Source organism: Panthera leo, chromosome B2, assembly GCF_018350215.1.
Source record: "Panthera leo isolate Ple1 chromosome B2, P.leo_Ple1_pat1.1, whole genome shotgun sequence".
Lineage (NCBI taxonomy): Eukaryota > Metazoa > Chordata > Mammalia > Carnivora > Felidae > Panthera > Panthera leo.
In genome coordinates this window covers 104,686,984-104,697,115 of record NC_056683.1, presented here as the reverse complement: position 1 = coordinate 104,697,115, position 10,132 = coordinate 104,686,984, and positions in this window count along the sequence as shown.

Sequence of the window (10,132 nt, the reverse complement as noted above, 5' to 3'; positions counted from 1 at the left end):
TAGAGTCTACACTGTCATTCAGCACCGGGACATGTATGGAAGTGTTGAATCACTGAATTGTAAACTGGAAACTTGAATTACAACAAAAACTTAAAAATGTAAACATAACTAAACATTGAAAAAATTAAAAAAATCAACTGTCATTAGAGTTCCAGTTTCAGTATGGTGGTATTAACCACCTTTCGCCGTCTTTGAAGCATCTATAAACAACACTGGATGAAAAAAAAGAAAAGCCTCAAAACTAGCTGAGGATACTAGAGAGTAAGCAAAGGCAAACATTTGGTGGAGGAGAGACAAAATTTGAAGAAGTGGCCAGGCAGAGTGGGGATAAATTTTTCTGGGTTTTGTTTGTTGTTTTTGCCCCCTTCGTCCCTGGAAATGGCCACAATTGCAGAACAGTACAGGTGGCTCAAAATGAAGTGGATTCTTTCATCCCCAGATGGTACTGGTAAACACAGCATTTTCAGCATAATTTACTCCATTTGGCTGGAAGATGGCCATGGTGTCCTTTCATGATCAAAAGACGTATTTAAATTTAACAAAATTTACGTATTCACCAGAACAGGCAGTCTGAGGAATATACCATGTGCTTGGCAAAGGGGACTCCATTATAAACAAAAAATTCGCATGAAATGGTAATAATATGTTTGCATCATATGGTAATTCAGAATGAAATTCACATCAATCTCACTCCTCCTTTTCACAACCCTTTCAGATAAGCCTCGGCATGTGCTTCTTTTCCCCGATTTGTCATCATAAAAAATATGGAACAATTTTCAAAAAAAGAAATTCCTCTTGAAGTGGTGAGGAAGCCGAAGGGACTCGTTTAGAAAGACTCCATCATGAGCAAAGAACCATCCCCATTTGGGGCATGGTAGGCTATCACTGCATCTGGATCCCTGGGTTTAGCCTCACATCCAGACCTCTTTCTGGAGCCATTCAGAGGAACAATTTGGGTGGATTGGAATGGGGTAACTGTTACCACCAGGATGTTAAAGAACTAAAAGAAAAATTAAGTAATCCCCCTGCCCTAGAAATTCCCTTTCCCCTTTCTCCACCTTCTCCTCGTGTTCTTTCCGAATTTTAGCCATTCTGAAGGGTGTGAGGTGATATCTCATCGTAGCTTTGATTCGTAGTCCCCAATGATGAGTGATGTTGAACATCTTTTCATGTGTCCTATAGTCATTTATAGGATCAGAAAGAAAGTCTACTCATGCTTTCTGCCCATTTTTTAACAGATTATTTGGTTTTGGGATGTTTTGCTTCATAAATTCTTTACTTATTTTGGATATAACCCTTTACCCCATATGTCATTTCCAAATATTTTCTCCCATTCTAAAGGTTACCTTTAAATTTTGTTGATTGTTTCCTTGGATGTTCAGAAGCTTTTTATCTTGATGAAGTCCCAATAGTTTATTTTTGCTTTTCTTTCCCTTGCCTCAGACAACATATCTAATAAGAAGTTGCTACAGTCAATGTCATTTACAAGAGCCTTTTATCCTATACGTAGGGGAAAGAAGAGGAATCACTTTGGGTGTCCTAACCCAAAAACTGTGGCCTGTTCTCACACAGGCAATCTCTCTCTCCAAACAGATAGACCCAGTAGCAGAGGGTGGCCAGGATGTTTTCGAGTAATAGTTGCAACTGCCTTGCTAGTTGAAGAAGCTAATAAACTTACTCTGGGACGGCATCTGGATGTTATGACCCCACATCAAGTTCAAGGAGTTTTAGAGGCCTAAGGACATCAGCGGCTAAGTGGAAGGAGATTAATAAAATAACAAGCCCTTCTTCTTGGCACCTCTGATATAACCCTCAAGGTGTGTCAAGACTTCAACCCAGATACTCTATTGCCTGACAAAGACAATAAAGAACTTCTAATCCACTCTTGTAAGAACAGTATACAAGTATAGTCAAGTAGGCCTGTCTTAAAGAATAAATCTCTGTCTAATCCAGAGGCTGACTGGTTTATAGATAGAAGCAGTTGTATGCATACAGCAATAAGGAAAGCTTGATATAAAATTTATCATTGTGCAGGATGTAATCAAGGGCAAACCACCTCCTCATATTTTAGGACAAGAGGCTAAACTAACTGCTTTAATTTAAGCACTACAATTAGGCAGTTAACATTCAATATATATACTGATTCTAAATATGGTTTCTTGGGGGTGCCTGGGTGGCTCAGTCTGTTGAGCCTCTGAGTTTGGTTCAGATCACGATCTCGCAGTTTGTGGGTTCGAGCCCCGCATGGGCTCTGTGCTGACAGCTTAGAGCTTGGAGCCTGCTTTGGATTCTGTGTCTCCCCCTCTCTCTGCCCCTCCCCTGCTCATGCTCTGTCTCTCTCTCTCTCTCTCTCTCTCTCTCTCACTCTGTCAAAAATAAATAAACATTAAAAAAATGTTTTAAATATGGTTTCTTAAAACTCCATGCCCTTACAGCCTTCTGTAAATATTGTTCCCTTTGTTCTGTTCCCACTTCACATCGGTATTTTTTACAAATAATAATAATTACAACAGGAATCTTCCTTTTCTGTGGATGCAATTGTTGCTGCGCGGCTTCCAAATCTAAATATCCTAATTCATGTGAGGAGGCCTCATATATTCTTCTAAGCCAGACAACTTATAATGGGGAGCCCTTCATTTAATCAGATGGGTCGGGATTTTTATGCCTCCCAATAGACAGAGTCTACAACCCCTTTCAGCTTGAAGAAGTTACAGAAGATGAGGCCTTCACCCTCCAACACCCCCTATAAGAATGAGGAGGATAAAAATCCCATAGCAGGGAGATGAAGTAGGGAAACTGAAGACACTTCATTCTAGAAAGTCTCCATCTCTGCTGTTTTTCTGTTAGGTCTCATTTACTCATGTTCTGTATTTTTCCTCTGGATAAGCCAAACTATGTTCCCACTTCCAAGGGGAAACAAAGTTTATCATTCTCTGAGTTTTGTCCTAGGCCCCTAACACCTAGTAACCTCCGAGAACAGCCAGATCCTGAACACGTCCAGCACATCAACTTCAAACAAACTTCAGCTGACGCTGGCATCAACACCCCCTGCCTTTGGTACCTCATGGAACAATACCTACGGTTCACCTGACATTCGCCTTTTATCGGACCCTACACTGGATTCCTGAAGGAACACGGACCCTACACCCCTTTCCAATATAAACTCCAAACCCCCTTCCCAGTGGCCCAGGCGCTCCATCCACTATTCTTTGTCTGTAACTCACACCATTTGGTAAACTCTGTTTCTACATTCTCCAGCTCATATTGAAATTCAGTCCTACGTGAAGCCAAGGACCCTCTTGACTGGTCCTGCAGAATCCTCTCCTGGGCTCTCTGACCCTGCCTGCATCGATCTCACTCCATCACACGCACTGTGTTCTTTGGATATCGCTAACACTGAATATTCTTAAAGTATAACTGCAGAATAAGCCTTTAATTACCTCATTTCATTTAATTCTCCTATGACCCAGTAAATGAGTTATACTCCATGACCCTGCAGTATGTGCCAAAAAAAAAAAAGATTATCTTCTGTTTTCGATAACCAATCTCTTCTTTTTATCCTCCAATCCTCCTTCTCACTGTCAAAATACCTAAATAAATAAGCATATAGATTAAAGATCACATATCTTCTCCAGCGTGAAAACATTAACTTGAGGTAAGTCTAAACTCCCTGTTAGGACTGTTTCTTCCCTCCCAATAGATCTTCCCTTTTATTCCTCCTTCCCAAAAGGGCATGTGACACTGAAGAAGCTAGGTGTCCACATGTTGGTGGAGGGAGGCTCTCCTCGTCTGGCCCATATTCTGCCTTCTTGCACATTGCAGGCCTCCACTGACACTTCTATCATTCCGTCATGGTGTCCAGCACAGGTGTCTGTCATATGACATCAGCCACTCATGCTGGTGACCACAGATCTTCCTCTACCCAAGGTCTCAGATTCCTGTTACCCAGGAGCCTCCATATTGTCACCCCATGTCTCTTCTTGTCAGTAGAATCTCTTAGAACGACCCTATGACCCAGCAATTGCACTACTAGGTATCTATCCAAATGATACAGGTGTGCTGTTTCGAAGGGGCACATGCACCCCAATGTTTATAGCAGCGCTATAGCACTCCTCATCAGGGGAGCACCATGTATCTTAACCAAACGATCCAAAAGAAAACACAGATAAATGGTGAGTGTACATTATTTCTGAATGGGTAGACTCCCTGAGTGCTGATGTCATTTTTAAATGATGTTTTAAGAGTAAAGCAGTACTGAACCTGTTTGGGAAATGGTGGAGAAGTAGGGGGACCCAAAGTTCCCTTGTCCCTCAGACACAGCAGTGTTGAGACCAAAGGACTTAGAATTCCAAGAGTCCGGCCTGCAGAGTGACAGAGATATCTCCAGGGACCAAGGGGACAACCTGGTGGGCCAGAGGTGCATGATTGCAAACTGGGAGAGATAAAACAGGTCGCGAGGCATGGATGGGAGGAATCCCCTTCTGCAGAGAGACAAAGGGAAGAGAAAGACAGGCTGGGGAAGTGTAGGACTGTATCTGGACAAGAGAAAAACCACAGACCAGGATGGAGAAAGATCCGATCTCTAACTGCAGGGCTTTCTCTGGACTGGGGTCAGCTGCTCTCTTCATGCACCTGAGTTGGAGGGGAGCCAGCCCCGGGCTCAGTAACTAGTTCAGAGGCACAGTCCACAGTGGGAGAAAGCAATCCCCTCCCTGGAGTGCTGTGGGAAGAAGGTATATAACCATTGACAGGAAAAAGACTGCCTGCACCTGCCAGTCAGAGACCAGATATGAGAGGCGCAGAGCGGCACTTCCCCCGGGGGGGAGGGGGGCGGGGGGGAGAGGGGAGGGGTTAGCGCACAGAGCAGGACCCTTTAAGACATTGGGGTTTAAATCCCAGTCGAGCACCAGGGAGGCACGGGAGTTGGGAGAATGGAACACACCACCTCATGAGTGCCTGCAGCACTGTGAGGATGGCCTGAACAGAGTGGTTTGGGACACCCAGCCTGTAGAGGAAAGACTAGGGTGTCACCATTTCTCTCCCCATCACCAACAAGGTGGGGCTTCAGGGAATGGATAGTGAGCCCACAAAGGAGGCAGGACCAGCCTACAGCAAACAACGCCTCTCCACGCCTGGTAACTGCATATCTACTAGAGTGGGATTGACAGCGACCAGACAGCCCCTTTGCCAGATGAGTGCTGCCATCGGTTCCAAGGCACCCAGTGGTTTTGTATTTCCTGATTTAATTCTTGGACAATTTTTATTATATATATTTTTTTTCTTCCTTTTCTCTTTCTTATTTCTTCCCTCCTCCAGTCTAGTTATTCTGGTTGTTGGGTTGTTAAGCAGACATATTTAATCTATCCCCTTTACGCCTGTTCTATAACTCCTTCTTTATTTTCCTCTCTCTTTCTGGATTAAGCTGTACAGTTTCTCTGCCTGGTCAATTTTATTTTATTTTATTTTCCCCAATCCTGTCATTTATCTCTTTCTATGGGATGAAGCCTCTTCCATCAACACCAACTCCACTCCACCCCATTGTTTTGTTGTAGCTGGTGTTCTGGGTTTTTTTTTTTTATTTGTGTCTTTGGTTTTTTGTTTTTGTTTGTATGTTTTTGTTTTTTTGCATTTTGCTTGTTTGCTTGCTTTCCCAGTGCTACTTCAACAAACAAATCAAAGCACACCTGGTGGAGGGTCCAAAACATTACACCAAGTAGGGAGATAAAGCAAACAAAGTCACAACAACAGAGAGCAGGAAACACACTCCAATAAAGATCTCCTGAAGGGCAAGGCTCTGGAAAGTGTATGAGCCCTCTTTAAGATAGTAGTGCTCACAGGTGCAAGACCCATAACAAGTTTTGAAACACATAACAGACAGAAAACCAGCCAAAATGATGAAACAGAAGAATTCTCCTCAAAAAAAATTTCAGGAAGAAATTACAGCTAAAGAATTCCTCAAAACATATATAAACAATATAATTGAACAAGAATTTAGGATAATAGTCATAAGATTAATCACTGGGCTTGAAAACGCATAGAAGACAGCAGAGAATCTACTGCTACAGAGACCAAGGAACTAAAAAATAGTCATGATGAATTACAAAATGCTGTAAATGAGGTGAAAAATAAACTAGAGGCAGTGACAATGAGGATTTAAGAGGCAGAGGGTAGAATAAGTGAAATAGAAGATAAAATTATGGAAAAAGATAGAGCTGAGAAAAAGAGAGATAAAAAATTCTCGACCATGAAGGGAGAATTAGAGAATTAAGGGTTCAAAGTGATTCAAAGAAACATAATATCCGTATCATAAGAGTTCTAGAAGAAGAGAGAGAGAAAGGGGCAAAAGGTGTACTTGAACAAATAATAGCTGAGAACTTCCCCAATCTGGGGAAGGAAATGGACATTGATATCCAGGAGGCACAGAGAACTCCCTTCAGACGTAACAGGAATTGATCTTCTGCATGACATATCATAGTGGAACTGGAATATACAAAGATTAAGAGAGAATTCTGAGAGCAGCTAGGGATAAACAGGCTTAACCTACAAGGGTAGACACATGAGGATAGTAGCAAACCTATCTACTGAAACTTGGCATGCCAGAAAAGAATTGCAAGAAATATTCAATGTGCTGAAGAGTAAAAATATGCAACAAAGAATCCTGTATCCAGCAAACCTGTCGTTCAGAAAAGGAGAGATAAAGGTTCTCCCAGACAAACAAAAACTGAAGGAGTTCATCATCACTAAACCAGCCCAACAAGAGATCCTAAGGGAGACTCTGAGTGAAATGTTGCAAAGACCACAAAGGACCAGAGACATCACTACAAGCATGAAATGTACAGATAACACAATGACTCTAAATCCATATCTTTCAATACTAACACTGAATGTAAATGGACTAAAGGCTCAAATCAAAAGACATAGTGTATCAGAAAGGATTAAAAAAAAGACAAGACCCATCTATTTGCTGTCTACGAGAGACCCATTTTAGACCTGAGGACATCTTTAGATTTAAAGTGAGGGGATGGAGAACCATCTATCATGCTACTGGAAGTCAAAAGAAAGCTGGAGTGTCCATACTTATTACAGGCAAAATAGATTTTAAATTAAAGGCTGTATCAACAGATGAAGAAGGGCATTATATCATAATTATGAGGTCTATCCATCAAGAAGAGTTATCAATTATAAACATTTATTCACCCAAATTGGGAGCACCAAATGTATAAAACAATCACAAACATACTTAATCTTATTGGTAAGAATGTGGTAATTGCAGGGGAGTTTAATACTCCACTTACACCGATGGACAGATCATATGGGCAGAAAATCAGTAAAGAAGCAATAGCCCTGAATGATACACTGGGCCAGATGGACTTGACAGATATATACAGAGCTTTTCAGCCTAAAGCAGCAGAATACACATTCTTCACAAGTGCACAAGGAACATTCTCCAAGATAGATCACATACTGGGTCACAAAACATCCCTCAATAAATACAAAAGAATTGAGATTATACCATGCACACTTTCAGATCACAATGCTGTGAAACTTGAAGTCAACCACAGGAAAAAAGTCTGGAACACCTCCAAAAGCATGGAGGTTAAAGAACATCCTAAAGAACATGAATGGGTCAACCAGGCAATTAGAGAAGAAATTTAAAAATATATGGGAACAAATGAAAATGAAAATAAAACAATCCAAACCCTTTGGGATGCAGCAAAGGCAGTCCTAAAAGGAAAATACATTGCAGTCCAGACCTATCTCAAGAAACAAGAAAAATTCCAAATACAAAATCTAACAGCACACCTAAAGGAACTAGAAACAGAACAGAAAAGAAATCCAGAGGCCAACAGAAGAAGAGAAATAATAAAGACCAGAGCAGAAATAAACAATATAGAATGCCAAAAAAAATTTTTTATTTTAAAAAAAAATTTTAAAAGCATGAGACCAATGAAACTAAGAGCTGCGTGTTTTTTTTTTTTTTTTGAGAAAATAAGCAAAATTCATAAACCCCTAACCAGACTTCTCAAAAAGAAAAGAGAGACGACCCAAATATATAAAATCATGAATGAAAATGGACTTATCACATCCAATCCCTCAGAAATACAAACAATTATCAGGGAATGTCATGAAAACTTATATATCAACAACTTGACCACCTGGAAGAAATGGAAAAATTCATAGACACCCACACACTACCAAAACTCAAACAGGAAGAAATAGAAAATTTGAACAGACCCATAACTAGTGAAGAAATTGAATTAGTTATTAAAAATCTCCCAACAAATAGGAGTCCTGGGCCAGATGGCTTCCCAAGGAAATTCTAAGACATTTAAAGCAGAGTTAATACCTATCCTTCTCAAGATGTTCCAAAAAAATACAAATAGAAGGAGAGCTTCCAGACTCATTCTATGAGGCCAGCATTACCTTGATTCCCAAAACAGACGGAGACCCCACAACAAAGGAGAATTGCAGACCAATATCCCTGATGAACATGTATGCAAAAATTCTCAAAAAGATTCTAGCAAATTTAATTCAACAGCATATCAAAAGAATTATTCACCATGATCAAGTGGGATTCATTCCTGGGCAGCAGGGCTGGTTCAATAGTTGCAAATCAAACCATGTGATACATCACATTAATAAAAGAAAGGATAAGAATCATATGATCCTGCCAACAGACGCAGAAAAAGCATTTGACAAAATACAGCATCCTGTCTTAATAAAAACTCTCAAGAAAGTCGGGATACAAACAACATACTTTAACATCATAAAACCCCCATATGAAAAGCCCACAGCTAATATCATCTGCAATGGGGAAAAACTGAGAGCTTTCCCCCTGAGATCAGGAACACAGCAGGGATGTCCACTCTCACCACTGTTGTTTAACATAGTGTTGGAAGTCCTAGCCTCAGCAATCAGACAACAAAACAAAATAAAAGGCATCAAAATTGGCAAAGAAGAATTCAAACTTTCAAGTTTCACAGATGACATGATCCTCTACATAGAAAACCCAAAAGACTCCACCAAAGGTGCGAGAACTAATACATGAATTCAGCAAAGTCGCAGGGTACAAAATCAATGTACAGAAATCGGTAGCATTTCTAAACACCAATAATGAAGCAACAGAAAGAGAAATCAAGAAATTAATCCCATTTACAATTGCACCAAGAGCCATAAAATAGCTAAGAATAAGCCGAACCAAAGATGTAAAAGATCTGTATGCTTAAAATTATAGAAAACTTATGAAGAAAATTGAAGAAGACACAAAGAAATGGTAAAACATTCCATGCTTGTGTATGGAATCACAAAAGACCCCCAAATAGACAAAACAATATTGAAAAAGAAAATTAAAGAGGGAAGCATCACAATCCCAGACTTTAGCCTCTACTACAAAGCTGTAATCATCAACACAGTGTGGTATTGGCACAAAAACAGACACATAGACCAATGGAATAGAATAGAGACTCCAGAATTGAACCCACAACTGTATGGACGACTCATTTTGACAAAGCAGGAAAGAGCATCCAATGGAAAAAAGACAGTCTCTTTAACAAATGGTGCTGGGAGAACTGGACAGCAACATGCAGAAGAATGAAACTAGACCACTTTCTTACACCATTCACAAAAATAAACTCAAAATGGACGAAAGACCTGAATGTGAGGCAGGAAACCATCAAAACCCTAGAGGAGAAAGCAGGCAACAACCTCCTTGACCTCAGCCACAGCAATTTCTTACTTGACACATCTCCAAAGGCAAGGGAGTTAAAAGCAAAAATGAACTATTGGGACCTCATCAAGATAAAAGTCTTCTGCACTGCAAAGGAAACAATCAACAAAACTAAAAGGCAACCGACAGAATGGGAGAAGATATTCACAAATGACATATAGGACAAAGGGTTAATATCCAAAATCTATAAAGAATTTATCAAAGTCAACACCTGAGAAACAAATACTCCAGTGAAGAAATGGGCAGAAGACATGAATAGACATTTTTCCAAAGAAGACATGCAGATGCCCAATGGCCACATGAAAAGATGCTCAACATCACTCATCAGGGAAATACAAATAAAAGCCACACTGAGATATCACCTCACACTGGACAGAGTGGCTAAAATTAACAACTCAGGAGGGC